This window comes from Globicephala melas, chromosome X, assembly GCF_963455315.2.
Source record: "Globicephala melas chromosome X, mGloMel1.2, whole genome shotgun sequence".
NCBI classification, from domain to species: Eukaryota; Metazoa; Chordata; class Mammalia; order Artiodactyla; family Delphinidae; genus Globicephala; species Globicephala melas.
The window spans coordinates 111,109,515-111,123,836 of NC_083335.1; the positions used below are offsets into that span (position 1 = coordinate 111,109,515).

General features: G+C 37.0%; 1 protein-coding gene across 3 annotated transcripts in view; it reads right to left on the bottom strand.

Annotated features, from left to right (window-relative positions):
* The window catches only part of CDKL5 (cyclin dependent kinase like 5), a 182,716-nt gene that overhangs the window by 141,473 nt on the left and 26,921 nt on the right, over positions 1–14,322 (bottom strand). The window contains exon 2 of one of the 3 annotated variants that reach the window (XM_030843709.2): positions 11,268–11,321. The exons of the other annotated variants lie outside the window; for them this stretch is intronic. The gene's annotated coding sequence lies outside the window, so the exon portion shown is untranslated. The remainder of the gene's footprint in view (positions 1–11,267; positions 11,322–14,322) is intronic. 3 annotated transcript variants of the gene reach the window in all.

Consider the following 14,322-nt stretch of genomic DNA (forward strand, 5'->3'; position numbering starts at 1 on the left):
TATCATGGATAGCTGAATGAATACAAAGTTGAACTTCAGATCAACAGTAAGGAATATAAGTCATACAAATTGAGAATATAAGAATCTCAAGATTTAACTTAGTTTCCAGCTTCATCAAGAATATAACCTGCTCTATGGGTATTCTCAGGCTCCATTATGAAGTCACTTCTCAGATGAATACATTATAATCACATCCTTTTAGAATCTTTAGAAAAGATGCCTTGGAAAGAGGTGAGTTCATGTAATCATGGCATTTCATCTACCCAAAGCCAAAAACTTTGGAATCATTCGGACCAAAGATTCTCAAACTATTTAGAATAATAGTCTAGTTTTTTTTTTTAATCCCATGTAAATTATATTGTAAAATACAGTAAAAATGTTAAATTGCTATAAAAGTTTCTAAACTCTTACATTCAGTTTTAAAATATTTTTATACAAAAATACTTAATAAGTTTAAGACTCAATATTTTAAGTGTTAAAAGCGCCCTGACAGGGACTTCCCTGGTGGTCCAGTGGTTAAGACTCCTTGCTCCCAATGCAGAGGGCTCAGGTTCTATCCCTCATAGGGGAACTAAGATCCCGCATGCCGGAGGCGCAGCCAAAAAATAAATAAGTAAATAATGAATTTGAAAGAAAGAAACTTTATTTTAAAACAAAAATGCCCTGACAATTCATAGTCCAGACAGGAATCCACTGACTCCTACAGAAAGAAACAAATTTTAAAACACATAACCATTATTTATAGGAAAAGACCATGACTTATTCTTTTTAGACTAAAGTTGTTATATCATTTTACTAGCAAAAATTGTTAATTTCCTACTGCCTACCAAAATTCCAAATTTCTAAGGCAATGATGTCAAGGAAAATGGCTAAAGACATCTCTTTCACTCATTCATTCATTTGCTCACTCACTTATTCATTCAACAAATACCTACTGAACACCTATTAAGTAGGTTAGGGATCATCTCATCTGACCTTATTTTACAGAGGGGAAAATTTAGGCTCATAGCAGTCATGTTACTTAATCTGAAATTAACTATAACCTTTGGCAATTGCTTTCCTGTGAATTTAACTATAATTTTTGACAATCACCCACTCTTCCACTGTAAGAATCCTTGGCTCCAAAGCAACTACACCTACTAATCAACACCTAGAACATGCCTTTTCACTTCCCCATTTCTATGCCTTTGTTCCAATCATTTCCCCACCCCTGCCCCCAGTCTTTGCCAACGGAAATATTAGCCATCATTGTTTTAAAAATCAAGTAAATTATAACTTCCTCTCTGTTCAGCCTAGCTAGAAGTTATTCTCTATAAACTCTGCGTTCTTTTTTAGTTAAGATTAACAGATTCCCATGATAAAAATTCAAAAAGCCAGTCTATAAATTCTTACATACAGCACTTACATGACATTCATTACATACTTATTTAAACATTTATTGTTTGCATACATATCTATTTCCCTTAGATAAAACATAATTTCCTGGAAACTAGATACCATATCTCCACTATATCCTGTACCAGTATTTCAACTCTATTCTGCATATCAACAGAGCGAGAATAATGATCCACATTTCTAAAAGAAAGATACAGGGATAAACCACTCTAACAATTCTTAAATAATTAAGAATTCACTATGCATATTTATAACAGTAACTGATAGAGAATTAACTTGTAAACAATACTGTCAATTACTATCTGTATGTGGATTAGCCACAGTACATTGTGCTTTACAGTTCCACAGTACTAACTTAATTACTTGTGTTTTTAATTCCATACATATGATACCTAAAGCCCTCTGAAATACAAACTACCATCTTCTTCTTCAGGGAATCAGAGAATCTTAAAGCTAGAATAAACCATACCCATTCATTATAGGATTGAGGAAACAAAGCTTATATCAAAGTCTCCTAACCAGCTTCTGAGGAGGAGCTCTGCTCTAGCCTGACTGAAGGGCCCTCTCCCCATTCACAACAGAGTAGGTGGGAAAACTAGACAACTTCCTGGTTACCATGGTGCCTGCTCTTCAGTGTGGTATCATCATTTTCCTTGAAATAACTCCCACTTTACTTAATCATAGACACAGGATTCAATATTTTAAAGAAACCCATGCACATCCCATATTGTTTATTGGGGCTTCCCTGGTGGCACAGTGGTTAAGAATCTGCCTGCCGATGCAGGGGACACAGGTTCGATCCCTGGGTCAGGAAGACCCCACATGCCTGCAGCAACTAAGCCCGTGCACCACAGCTACTGAGCCTGCACGCCTAGAGCCTGTGAGCCACAACAAGAGAAGCCACCGCAGTGAGAAGCCTGTGCACCGCAATGAAGAGTAGCCCCTGCTCCCCGCAACTAGAGAAAGCTTGCACACAGCAACGAAGACCCAACACAGCCATAAATAAATATTTTTAAAAATTGTTTATTGGTCTTCCCTGGTGGCGCAGTGGTTGAGAGTCCGCCTGCCGATACAGGGGACACGGGTTCATGCCCCGGTCCGGGAAGATCCCACATGCCGCGGAGCGGCTGGGCCCGTGAGCCATGGCCGCTGAGCCTGCGCGTCTGGAGCCTGTGCTCCGCAACGGGAGAGGCCACAACAGTGAGAGGCCCGCGTACCGCAAAAAAAAAAAAAAAAAAAAAATTGTTTATTATCTATTTTGAATAATGCAAACATATGCATGACTGTTAACATAAGCTAACATATCCTAATAATTTTTAAAATCAAAAGTGAATTTTATTTTAGTTTATACACTTTAATATGTCCTTCTTAGAAGATGAAATAACGTTATTTCAATAATCCAAGACTAATTAAGATGATGAACAATCAGGCCGAGTGTACTGCTTGTTGGCACAAACCCTTCCTCTACCTGGACCTTTCTGTCTATTCTTCTGAGAATACTAACACATCTGGGTGTCAACCTTTATTAATTATGTGACCATGAGCAAGTTATTTAACCTCTTTAAGTCTCTTTTCTCATTCACTAAGAGGGACTGATACTACCTACTTATAGGTGAGGATTCAAGGTTATGTAAGTAGAGCCTCTGATGCACAGTAGCCATGTAATAAAAAAACAACTATTATTAGTAATTAAATAATAAGATTAATTTAACACAATAGATGACAGAAATAAGAAGGCTAATATCTCAAGAAAGTGGGATTTATCATCTCAGTTATGAGCCTGTGCTTAAAGAAATTCCCCAAATGAGACAAGTAATTTATGTCAAGACCCATAAGGAATAATAGATTCATGAAATGTCATTAGCATTTTAAGAGCAATATTTTTATTAAAGTAAATAAAACATTTTTAAAGCAGGCAATATTTTAGTCTTGCCAGTTCTGATGACAATTAAATTACCTGCAAAGCAGTTATTTTATTAAGTTGAAACAATATCATTGGAAAATTTTCTACTCAGCCTAAACAATTTAGAACCATGCTAAATCTAGAACCACTTCTAAAATTTCATTGCACTATCAACATTACTGATAATTTACAGAGTCTTGTAAGCAAAGAAACCTTCAACTTACTTTATAAAATAAATCATCTTCTGTTGTACCAAGACAGAAAACAAGAACTGACAAATCAAAGAGCCATCTATAAGCAGAATTGCTGAGGTATATTTGTAAAGCATTTATTTGATGTGGAGGAAAGCAAAGGCACTTCAATTACCTTTAGCCCTATAAGATTTCATGAAAGAAACCACAGAAACAAGACACACACAAAGTACAGTTAGAGGACTACAAATGGGAAGTATTCTTCCTGAGCTATGGAAAATAAAATGAGGCTTCATTTTCAAAAGATAAAATACAGAGAGAAGAGGTGAGTTACTGAATCTAAACTCCAAAAAAAGTGTTATCAATTAATTACTATCAAAGAGTAAAGAAAACATGATGGAGGTAAGTGAAGATTATTATTTAGAACTAAGGGAAGGGATAAACTGGAAGACTGGGATTGACACATACACACTACTCTATATAAAACAGATAACTAATAAGGACCTACTGTATAGCACAGGGAACTGTACTCAATACTCTGTAATGGCCTATATGGGAAAAGAATCTAAGAGTGGATATGTGTATATGCATGACTGATTCACTTTGCTGTAGAGCAGAAACTATCACAACATTGTAAATCAACTATACTGCAATAAAAATTAATTTTTAAATTAATTTCTAAGTTATACAATTATAAAATATTCTAAGACTATGTCTGAGAGGTACATCTAACTCTCCAGAATACTTCAGTCGTTATCAGTGAATGTTCTTAAAAGAAATTAGAAGAGATTCTCCAACTCTAGAGAAGAAAAAAAGGAAAATTAAATGGGAAATAGACAAATGAACCCCCACCCCATTATGGACTGTAGGAAGGAGATAAATGAAAACGATTTTCAGCACTTTCTATCTTTCATCATGTCCTTACTCCCCTACCCTGTCAGATCATCCATTAAAAAAAAATCAACTAGAAAGTGTTACACATGCACTGCAGAGACAGAAAGCAGACCTGGAGCACAAAGGATATAGTGGGAGTCTGAGAACAGCAGACCACTTAATTTTGCTGGCTGAATGTATCAACCTAGCTGACAAATTTTTGAGGCTCTGTATTTCAAAGAGCCTAGACTTTCTCAAATTAAAATCTCTTGCAAAAGGTCATCTCCTTTTATTCACCATTACTAGAATGGAGTATGAACATTTCAGAAAGTCAGCAGAAAGTCTTATGGCATACTCGGTTATTTTTAATCCCAAATCCACCAAAGAGTATGTAGTTATTCATATTTAAATTTTGAAATAAATAAATAAGGAACTTCCCTGGTGGTTCAGTGGTTAAGAATCCACCTTCCAATGCAGGGGACACGGGTTCAATCCCTGGTCAGGGAGCTAAGATCCCACATGCCATGGGGCAACTAAGCCCATGCGCCTCAACTAGAGAGCCCGCAAGCAGCAACTACAGAGCCCACATGCTCTGGAGCCCGCGTGCCACAACAAAGAGCAGACGCGCCGCCACAACGAAAGATCCCGCATGCCGCAACTAAGACCTGATGCAGCCAAAGATTAATAAATAAATAAATATTTTTTAAAATAAATTTTGTACCCGTTTTCCTCTCCAAAATTTGAATATTTTCTGACCTGTAATTCATTTATTGGGATTGTATAACTTTAATAACAAAGACAAAAATCAGTAAATAAGGTACAGAGAAATTATAATAAAATACATTAGGAAAAGGCCACAGTGTTAATAAGAAAAAAAAGAAAAGTTATTCAAAGTACAGCATTTTAAATCCTCAAGTGATAATAGCATATGAACAGTTCCTCAGTAAATACCATAAGGAAATGGAAATCTTGAGGCTCAAAGTATTATAACATCCTCATCATCTACTGATGAGATGAATCTGAAAGAGCAGCCCAAAATGGGAAGCATAATGCACTGGATCATTCTATTGTGAACTTGGTCCACCTGGGAACTGTGTTTCCCAGAATTTCCTTTCCTGTATAGTACACCAAGTTAGAGACGGCCAAACTCTTAGAAGGTCTTTATGATAAGACATGGTGAGAATAAATGCAGAGGTGCCTGGGGCAGGTTTCAGCTTGTCCTCAACTCTCCTCTTATCCCCTCTGTGTCCAGCTCTTCTTCACCTGATCAACAGTGGCCTAAGATCCAACAAGAGATGCCTGACTCTGGGCTTTGTACCCACAGAAGCAATAGCTACACAGAGGCAACAGCCTTCTACAGACCTCTCCAGGATCATCCTCTTTGCATTCTCACTTTGATGTCTGTATACACTTGCTTCTTAAAATTTTCCCAGTAAGTTCTGACTTACACGCCTGTACCAGTAATTCAGGAGGCTCTATTAGTGACTATTTTTCTGATCCTTCTGCTTCCTGACTTTCACATTCCCAGCAACTCCTACAATCCGTATACAGTCTGAGTACTATAATAAATCCCTTATTCAATAACACTCACAGTGGTTCAATTTCTCATACTGAATCCTGAGCATTATACTCAAAATTCAGCAATTAATTTGTAATCCAGCAGTACTGACAGAATGGACTGAATGACTGAAAGCCATTTCCCTGTTAATACTAAGCTGAATTTTTCCTGAGATAACCAGGTACACTTCATCCATTTACTTCTGTAAGTGGGAAATGTTCTCTGCTTTCTATCAAGTGATTCCTAAAAAAGACTGCTCAATTACTTTCAGTTCCTAGATATAGCACATAAAAACACATATTAAATAATCCAAATTATAGTATTTGTTTATTCCAAGTTGTTTTAATAAATGTTAATGTTTCAGTTTATTTAAGTGTTGTTTTAATCAATTTGTCATCTGGGGACTTGCTAAGAGAAGAGACAAATGGACTAAAAATTAATTATTTTTAAGAAGTCTTCTGTGAATTGGGCCCATGAATTCTAATTATAAAATTATAAAAATACAAAACTTATCAAGTAGTCACTAGAAACATCTTCCTCCAAAAAAGAAACAAATATATACTAAGCACTCAAGGCCTAAACTAGATACTAGTAAGTCTGATTTAACAATACATACATTTTTTAAAGTCACGTTTTCTAAAGATTCCCCAAGCTCTATTTGGAACTTAACCTTAATAGCCTAACATACATTTTTATACAGCTTTTATAAATTATCAACTATTTCTATTTCTATCAACTATGACATTAAGATATCCTATAGTTAGCCTACCACATTCAAGGGCATAAAAACAACTCACAATTGAGAAGACATACTGCCATAAGTAAGAACTATAATTAAATACTAGATTCAGGTACCGATCTCTAAAGTGCTCCCTGTGACTGAGAAGAATTACTATATATGAAAACCCAGCTTTATAAGTAGCTAAAATATGCATGGAGTGGAGAGGGAAAGATCAGGAAATATTATTCATGCTAATAAATGAACCTTTGTTTTACAAAAGGAGTCACCTCATAATTTATTTGAAAGGAAGATCCTTAAGGAGTGTTTAAAATTATTCCATTTAGAAAAACTCTGAGAAACAGACTATTTTACAAGATAGTGTTATTCTATAAAAACACATTAAAAACTGTAAAAGCTAGCATTTGTGTTTACTTAAGGCCCACCATTGGGCTTCTACACACAAAATGGTATAGAATTTATATTTTGGGTGGAAAGGATTTCTTTATACAGGAAATCTTGTATAAATTTCCAACTCAAGAAAGGCACATACAACTAATAAAATGACTCAGTAAAACACCACTGGGAAAAGAAATAAGTAGCATTTTACTCTATGTGGCTTTCTACAGAATCCTAAAACATTTACTATAAAGATAAATTTTACTTACAGTGTCAATACATTTTGGAAAGAATACGGAGCATTCTGAATTATTAAGGTCACAATTTCTTTAACTTAAATCAGTCTCACACCCCATCCATTTGCTGTTTATAATTACAGCTATTTTTTTAAGATAGAAAACTGCGAATTGAATTCAAATATATCATGCTCCAAAATTAGAACAAGATTTTCCTCTAAACTTGATCTTTTAAAAATTGTAATCTAGAGGAACAATAAAATTATTTAACCTGCTAGATTGGTTAAAGACACTATATTTTTAATGAGCACATTTGAATCATCACTTGCAAAAAGTTTCTAAAAGTTTTCTAAAGTCTAATGACAATTTGCACACATACCACATTAACTGAACACCCATCAAGCGTAAAGTGTTGTGAAAGGGGTGGTGGTGGTGGTGAGGATTTCATTCCACGACAGTAATTACAGCTGCAGCTTCTGTTTTCCCATTCCTATAATTCCCAAAATAGTCAATAGAGCCCTTGCTTGTCATAATTGCCTCTTGCTGGTCCATCACCACAGCTCCATTTTGCTACCATTGAAATTCCACAACCAGGATGGCACAGGCTCCCCTGTGGAGAGAAGCCTGCAGAGGTTGTCTGTTTTAAGCTGCAATCACTTTTTCCTGAGACTCCTCAGCATCTGTTGACTACCTCACTGACAGTAGCCCACAGACTCCTCCAGATCAGAGAGGCGTGCATGACATTGCCAGAAGACAAGTTGCAACAAGACTCTGATCCCTCAGCTGCAACCCACCAAGTTACTAGTCAACTTGGAATTTTCCTCCATGAAACACTATCTGACACTTCCTCACACTGACACTCATATGCCACTTCCCTCCCCACGCAGTTCCAAGAGTTCTTCCTGCAATTCGTCTCTATTGGCACCACATGGCATTATCCTGGCAAGCCAATGCCCTCTGCAAAGTGGAGAGCTCCCTGGGCTACCTCGGGTGGGTGGCTTCTAGGAATGATGCTTAAGACAGCACATGAGAGGTATGCTGTGGCTTCACTAGTGACTCCACTACTTTCAGGAATTATTCAAACTACTGATAAGCTTTCATACATAAGTCCTTGGGATACACATTAAGAGTTCTCACCACTAAAACTAAATTTTAAAGGTTTAAAATAAAGATTTTTATAAGATCTGTTTATATAGACTTTAGGAACATTAATGATGTCTCAAAAGATACTATTACCTTTCTCTGGGCTTCATGGCTGTTGAAGTACCCAGAGATTTGGGTTTAAATTCAAAGGCAATTCAAAAACAAGAGTGGAATACAGTTTGAATTTTTTATTTAAGAAAAATTTCTGCTTCCAATAATGCTGCCTGCGTAATTCAGGCAAACCATTCCACTGCAAACAAGTAGAAAGCTGGACAAAAGTATGACAACTGGGAATGAAGGGAAAAAACTATTATTCAGACGGTACATATAGAAAATCCAAAATAAGCTATAAACTATCAGAAAAAAATCAGTTTATCAAAGCTGAGGGATATAAAAGATAATATCTAGAAATCAACTGTATTTCTATATACCAGCAATAGTTAGAAAATGAATTTTTAATACCATTTACAATACCATCAAAAAATATCAAATTCCTATCAAAACAGAAAGAAAAGTGGTAAACCTCTACATAGAAAACTAAAGAAAACAGTATTTTTAAAAATTAAAGGACACCTAATAAGTGAAGGGATGGTCCATGTTCTTGAGATTTAACATTGTAAAGACGTCAATTCTATCCAAATTGATCTAGAGATCCAGTAGAATCCCAAGCAATCCTAACAAGTTTTTAAATGGAAATTTGTAGGCTGGTTCAAAATGTATAAAGAAATGCAAATGGCCAAGGAAAGCAAGACACCTAGAAGAATAACAAAGACTTTCTCTCCAGATATCAGGACTTATTATGAAGCACAGTCATTAAGACAATGTATAAGACAAAGAGATGAAAGGAAAGAACAGAAAGCACAGAAATATTACACATGAAATGGATGCTTTTTGTACACTAATGTTGTCACTGCAGACCGGTGAGGAAAGTTTGATCTTTGCAATAAATGGTGCTGAGACATTTGGATATGCATAAAGGAAAACAAAATTAAAATTGACCTCTAACTCATACCATACACAACATTAATTTCAGATGGATTATAGATCTCAATGTAAAAGTCAAAACAATAGGGCTTCCCTGGTGGCGCAGTGGTTGAGAGTCCGCCTGCCGATGCAGGGGACACGGGTTCGTGCCTGGGTCCGGGAAGATCCCATATGCCGCGGAGCGGCTAGGCCAGGCCTGTGAGCCGTGGCCGCTGAGCCTGCGCGTCTGGAGCCTGTGTTCCGCAACGGGAGAGGCCACAACAGTGAGAGGCCCGCGTACCGCAAAAAAAAAAAGTCAAAACAATAAAGCTCCTAAAAGATAATGTAGGAGAATATCTCTTTGGGCGTACAACAAGCACCAACCAATAAGGACAGATAAACTAGACACAGAGTAAAACAGATGTTACACACACACACATTTTTTTAAATGGTCAATGCATGGTGATAATAAAAAGCAGACCAACTTTTAGTCAGTAGTTACATTGATTTTAAATTCTGTATAGAAAATGCACTGTAGATTGTCTGAACCTGCGGCAGAACACACCCATTTCTCCCAGCCCTTGATACACTACTAACTTTGGCCGGGGGTGGGGTGGGGGGGACAGTGTTTACGTGTTCACCTGGGTTACATAAGTGTTGGCTTTGTGACAATTCACTGATGTCTTGTATACTGTAAGTGTTTATCATGCTTCACTATAAAATAGTTTAAAAAGTCAATGGACTGCAAATGGCAAAATTTCTTTCTTTTTTATGGCTGAGTAATATTCCTGTGTGTGTGTGTGTGTCTGTGTATGTGTGTGTATCACATCTTTATCCATTCATCTGTTAATGGACACTTAGGTTGCTTCCATCTTGGCTATTGTAAATAATGCTGTTATGAACACTGAGGTGCATGTATCTTTTTGAATTAGTGTTTTCATTTTCTTTGGACTTATATCCAGGAATGGAATTGCCGGATCATATGGTAGTTCTGTTTTTAGGTTTTTTGTTACTTTTGTTTTAGTTTTTTTGTTATTTGTGGTCTTTTTGATGATAGCCATTCTGACAGGTGTGAGGTGATATCTCATTGTGGTTTCAATTTGCATTTCTCTGATGATTAGCGATGATAAGCATCTTTTCATGTGCTTGTTGACCATCTCTATGTCTTCTTTGGAAAAATGTCTATTCAGGTCTTCTGCCCATTTTTTAATCAGAGTGCTTGGGTTTTCTTTGATAGTGAGTTATATGAGCTGTTTATATATTGTTGACATTAATCTCTTATTGGTAATATCATTTGCAAATATTTTCTCCCATTCAGTAGGTTGTCTTTTTGTTTTGTGGATGGAAATTTTACCATTTGCAACAACACAGATGGACCTGGAGAGTATTATGCTTACTGAAATAAGTCAGAGCAAGACAAATACTATATGTTATCACTTATATGTGGAATCTAAAAGAAAAAACAAACTAGTGAGTATAACAAAAAAGAAACAGCCTCACAGATATAGAGAACAAATTAGAAGTTACCAGTAGGAAGAAGGAAGGGGAAAGGGCACGATAGGGGTAGGGAATAAAGAGGCATGAACAACTATGTATAAAATAAGCAACAAGGATATATTGTACAGCACAGGGAATATAGCCAATATTTTATAATAACTATAAATGGATATAACCTATAAAATTTTTGAATCACTGTATGTTGTACACCTGAAACTAATATAATATTGTAAATCAATTATACCTCAATTTTTTAATTAAAAAATTAAAAGAAAAAAGTCAATGAATATGTACACCTCTTAATATACAAAATAATAATTTAAAAAGAGCCAAAAGTTGAATACCCTTAATATGTTAGTGTGGTATTGTGACAAGAATAAGAAATACATACTTGGTCTTTGTTCCACAGTTTCTGGCACAGCACTCCTAAAACTCTTGGAATTTCCTAAGGGATGAAATCAACAAAGGTGTCTTTTGTTATGGTAATGAGGTGACTTAGAAAGCCCCTAGGTAACCTAAGGGTGGAGGTGGCTTGCCAGTGGAGCCAACCACATGATCAGAGGGTTGGAACTTTCAGTCCTGCTGCCACCCTACCTCTGGGGAGGGGAGAGGGGCTGGAGAATGAGTTCAATCAATGGCCAATGATGTAATCAATCATGACTACGTAATGAAGACCCCATAAAAACCCAAAGGGACAGGGTTCGGAAGCTTCCGGGTTGGTGAATATGTGGAGATTTGGTCAGAGTGGCAGTCTCAGAGAGGGCATGGAAGCTCCACGTCCCCTCCCTTCCCCCATACCTTGCCCTATGCATCTCTTCCATTTGGCGGGTTCCTGAATTATATCCTTTTATAATAAACTGCTAATATAGGAAGTAAAATGTTTCTGTGAGCCGCTCTAGGAAATTAATCTAACACAAGGAGGGGGTCATTAGAACCTCCAATCTGCAGCCAGCCAGTCAGAAGCCCAGGTGACCACCTGGACATGTGACTGGCATCTGAAAAGGGGGGCAGTCCTTTAGGACTGAGCCCTTAACTTGTGGGATCTGATGCTATCTCCAGAGAGTGTCAAAATTGAGTTGAATTGTAGGACACCCAGCTGACATGGAGGATTGCGTGGTGGTATGGGAAACACACACACACACACACACACACACACACACACACACACACACACACAGAGGAATCAGATGCAGAATCCTAGTTGATGATCAGAAGTGGAATTGGTCCCAGAATTGTAGTAGCATCTTACAAATCCGTATAACGTAAACACTCAGAGAAAACAGAAAAAGAACAGATATAAACCGACCTTTCACAAAAGAAATACAACTGTCTTAATAAATCGATGAAAGCCTGTTCAATCTCATTAGTCATCAATTAAGTAAAAAAGAAAAGAGAGAGAGAAATCTCTTTTAACCTATCAGGCTGGTAATGATTAAAGTAACTGACAAATATCTAGTGCTCTTTCTGGGGAAAATGTGAACTCACATTCACAGTAGGTAGGAATATAAAGGTTTCTGGAAAGTAATCTGGCAATAGGTATCAACATTTTAAAAGTATGAGTACCATTTGATTCAAAAATCCATCCTACTTCTAGAGATTTATGCTAAGGAGACCATCAGACAAATGGACAAAGATGGATACTGCAAAGGTTGTATACTGCAGTGCTATTCATAATAATCAACAACAAAAAACCACCTAACATTAGTCAATGTAGGATTGATAAAGTAAACGATATCACATCATATAAATGGAAAATCATACCACTACTAAAATTATTTAACTATATTTAGTGATACAGAAAAGTGGCCATAATATTTTAAGTAAAAAAAAAAACATACTATAGAATATGGTATATTCTGTCAATAAAAAAACCTTTTTCACAAAACTAAGAAACGAGCAAACTGTATTCCACATCTCTGCTTGTCGCTTAAGAAATTCACTGGTAGCTAGCTGCCTATTTAAAAAGAGAATTCTGGAACTTGCTATTGGCCTATGTATGAGACCATTTTATGTCCAATATTAATTGGTTCTTATAAGACACCAGAATAACCTTGCTATTCTAATAAAAGACACAACGTTTCACCTTTTTCGTCTTAAAATATAGTTGGGGAGCGGCCACCCCTCCTTCTCCTCGCAGTGCCACACCACCGGAGGCCGAGCCGCGTAAGGAAATCTACACAAGAGGAGATCAAAAAAACAAAGAAAGCAGTTCTCTTCTGTTTAAGCGATGACAAAAGACAAATAATTGTAGAGGAAGCAAAGCAGATCTTGGGCTCCTGAAAGTGCACCTTTAAAAAGCAAGATGATTTATGCTAGCTCTAAAGATGCCATTAAAAAGAAATTTACAGGTATTAAACATGAGTAGCAAGTAAATGGCTTGGATGATATAAGGGACTGTTCAACACTTGGACAGAAATTGGAAGGCAAGGTAGTAGTTTCACTTGAAGGAAAACACTTATAAAATGACAGTCAAGTGCCATCTGGATCTTAAGGGAGCTTCCATTTCTCCAGCTCAGTCAATTGAAATAGTATTAGGTTTTGTTTTCTTTCCTTCCTCTTCCCACTGGGTCCTTCCAGCACAATGAATGAAGGAAATATCATTCATGTAAGCAGACTATCAAGAGATTGCCATTAGACTGTTTAATACTGCTACTTTTTTGTAGAACCCAAGGAATGCCTTCCCATATTTTAGCCAAAACAACTGGTTATGCCTCCCTTGCAGCAAGCACTACAATGAATGTGATTGTCAATGTGAATAGCTTAGAACACTACAAAGGGTTAAGCTAACTGAATGCCTTGAAAGTATTATCCACTAGTGAGATGGTAAACTTTATTCAGTATTATTTATAGTTGCACTTGACTGAAGTTCTGTGAGGCTTGAGCATTCGTACACCTCACCTGCCTTGGCAAGCCTATTTCTTGTGACATGGCAGCACGGATATAATACTATGCATTGAAAGCATTCTTTTTTAGAGTTTAATTCCCTACCCCAAAAGGAATGCCAATTAAATTGTATTAACTGTGTCATCAACTTATCCTAGTACCTCAGTGTTCATTCTCATACCTGTGTATCTTCTTTTTTTTTTTTATAAATTTATTTTATTTATTTATTTTTGGCGGCGTTGGGTCTTCGTTGTTGCATGCGGGCTTTCTCTACTTGCGGTGAGCGGGGGCTACTCTTTCTTGCAGTGCACGGGCTTCTCATTGTGGTGGCTTCTCTTGTTGGCGAGCACGGGCTCTAGGTACGCGGGCTTCAGTAGTTGTGGCACGTGGGCTTCAGTAGTTGCGGCTCACAGGCTCTAGAGAGCTGGCTCAGTAGTTGTGGCGCACGGGCTTAGTTGCTCCGTGGCATGTGGGATCTTCCCGGACCAGGGCTCGAACCTGTGTCCCCTGCACTGGCAGGCGGATCCTTAACCACTGCACATCTTCTCAAAAGAAATAGTTGT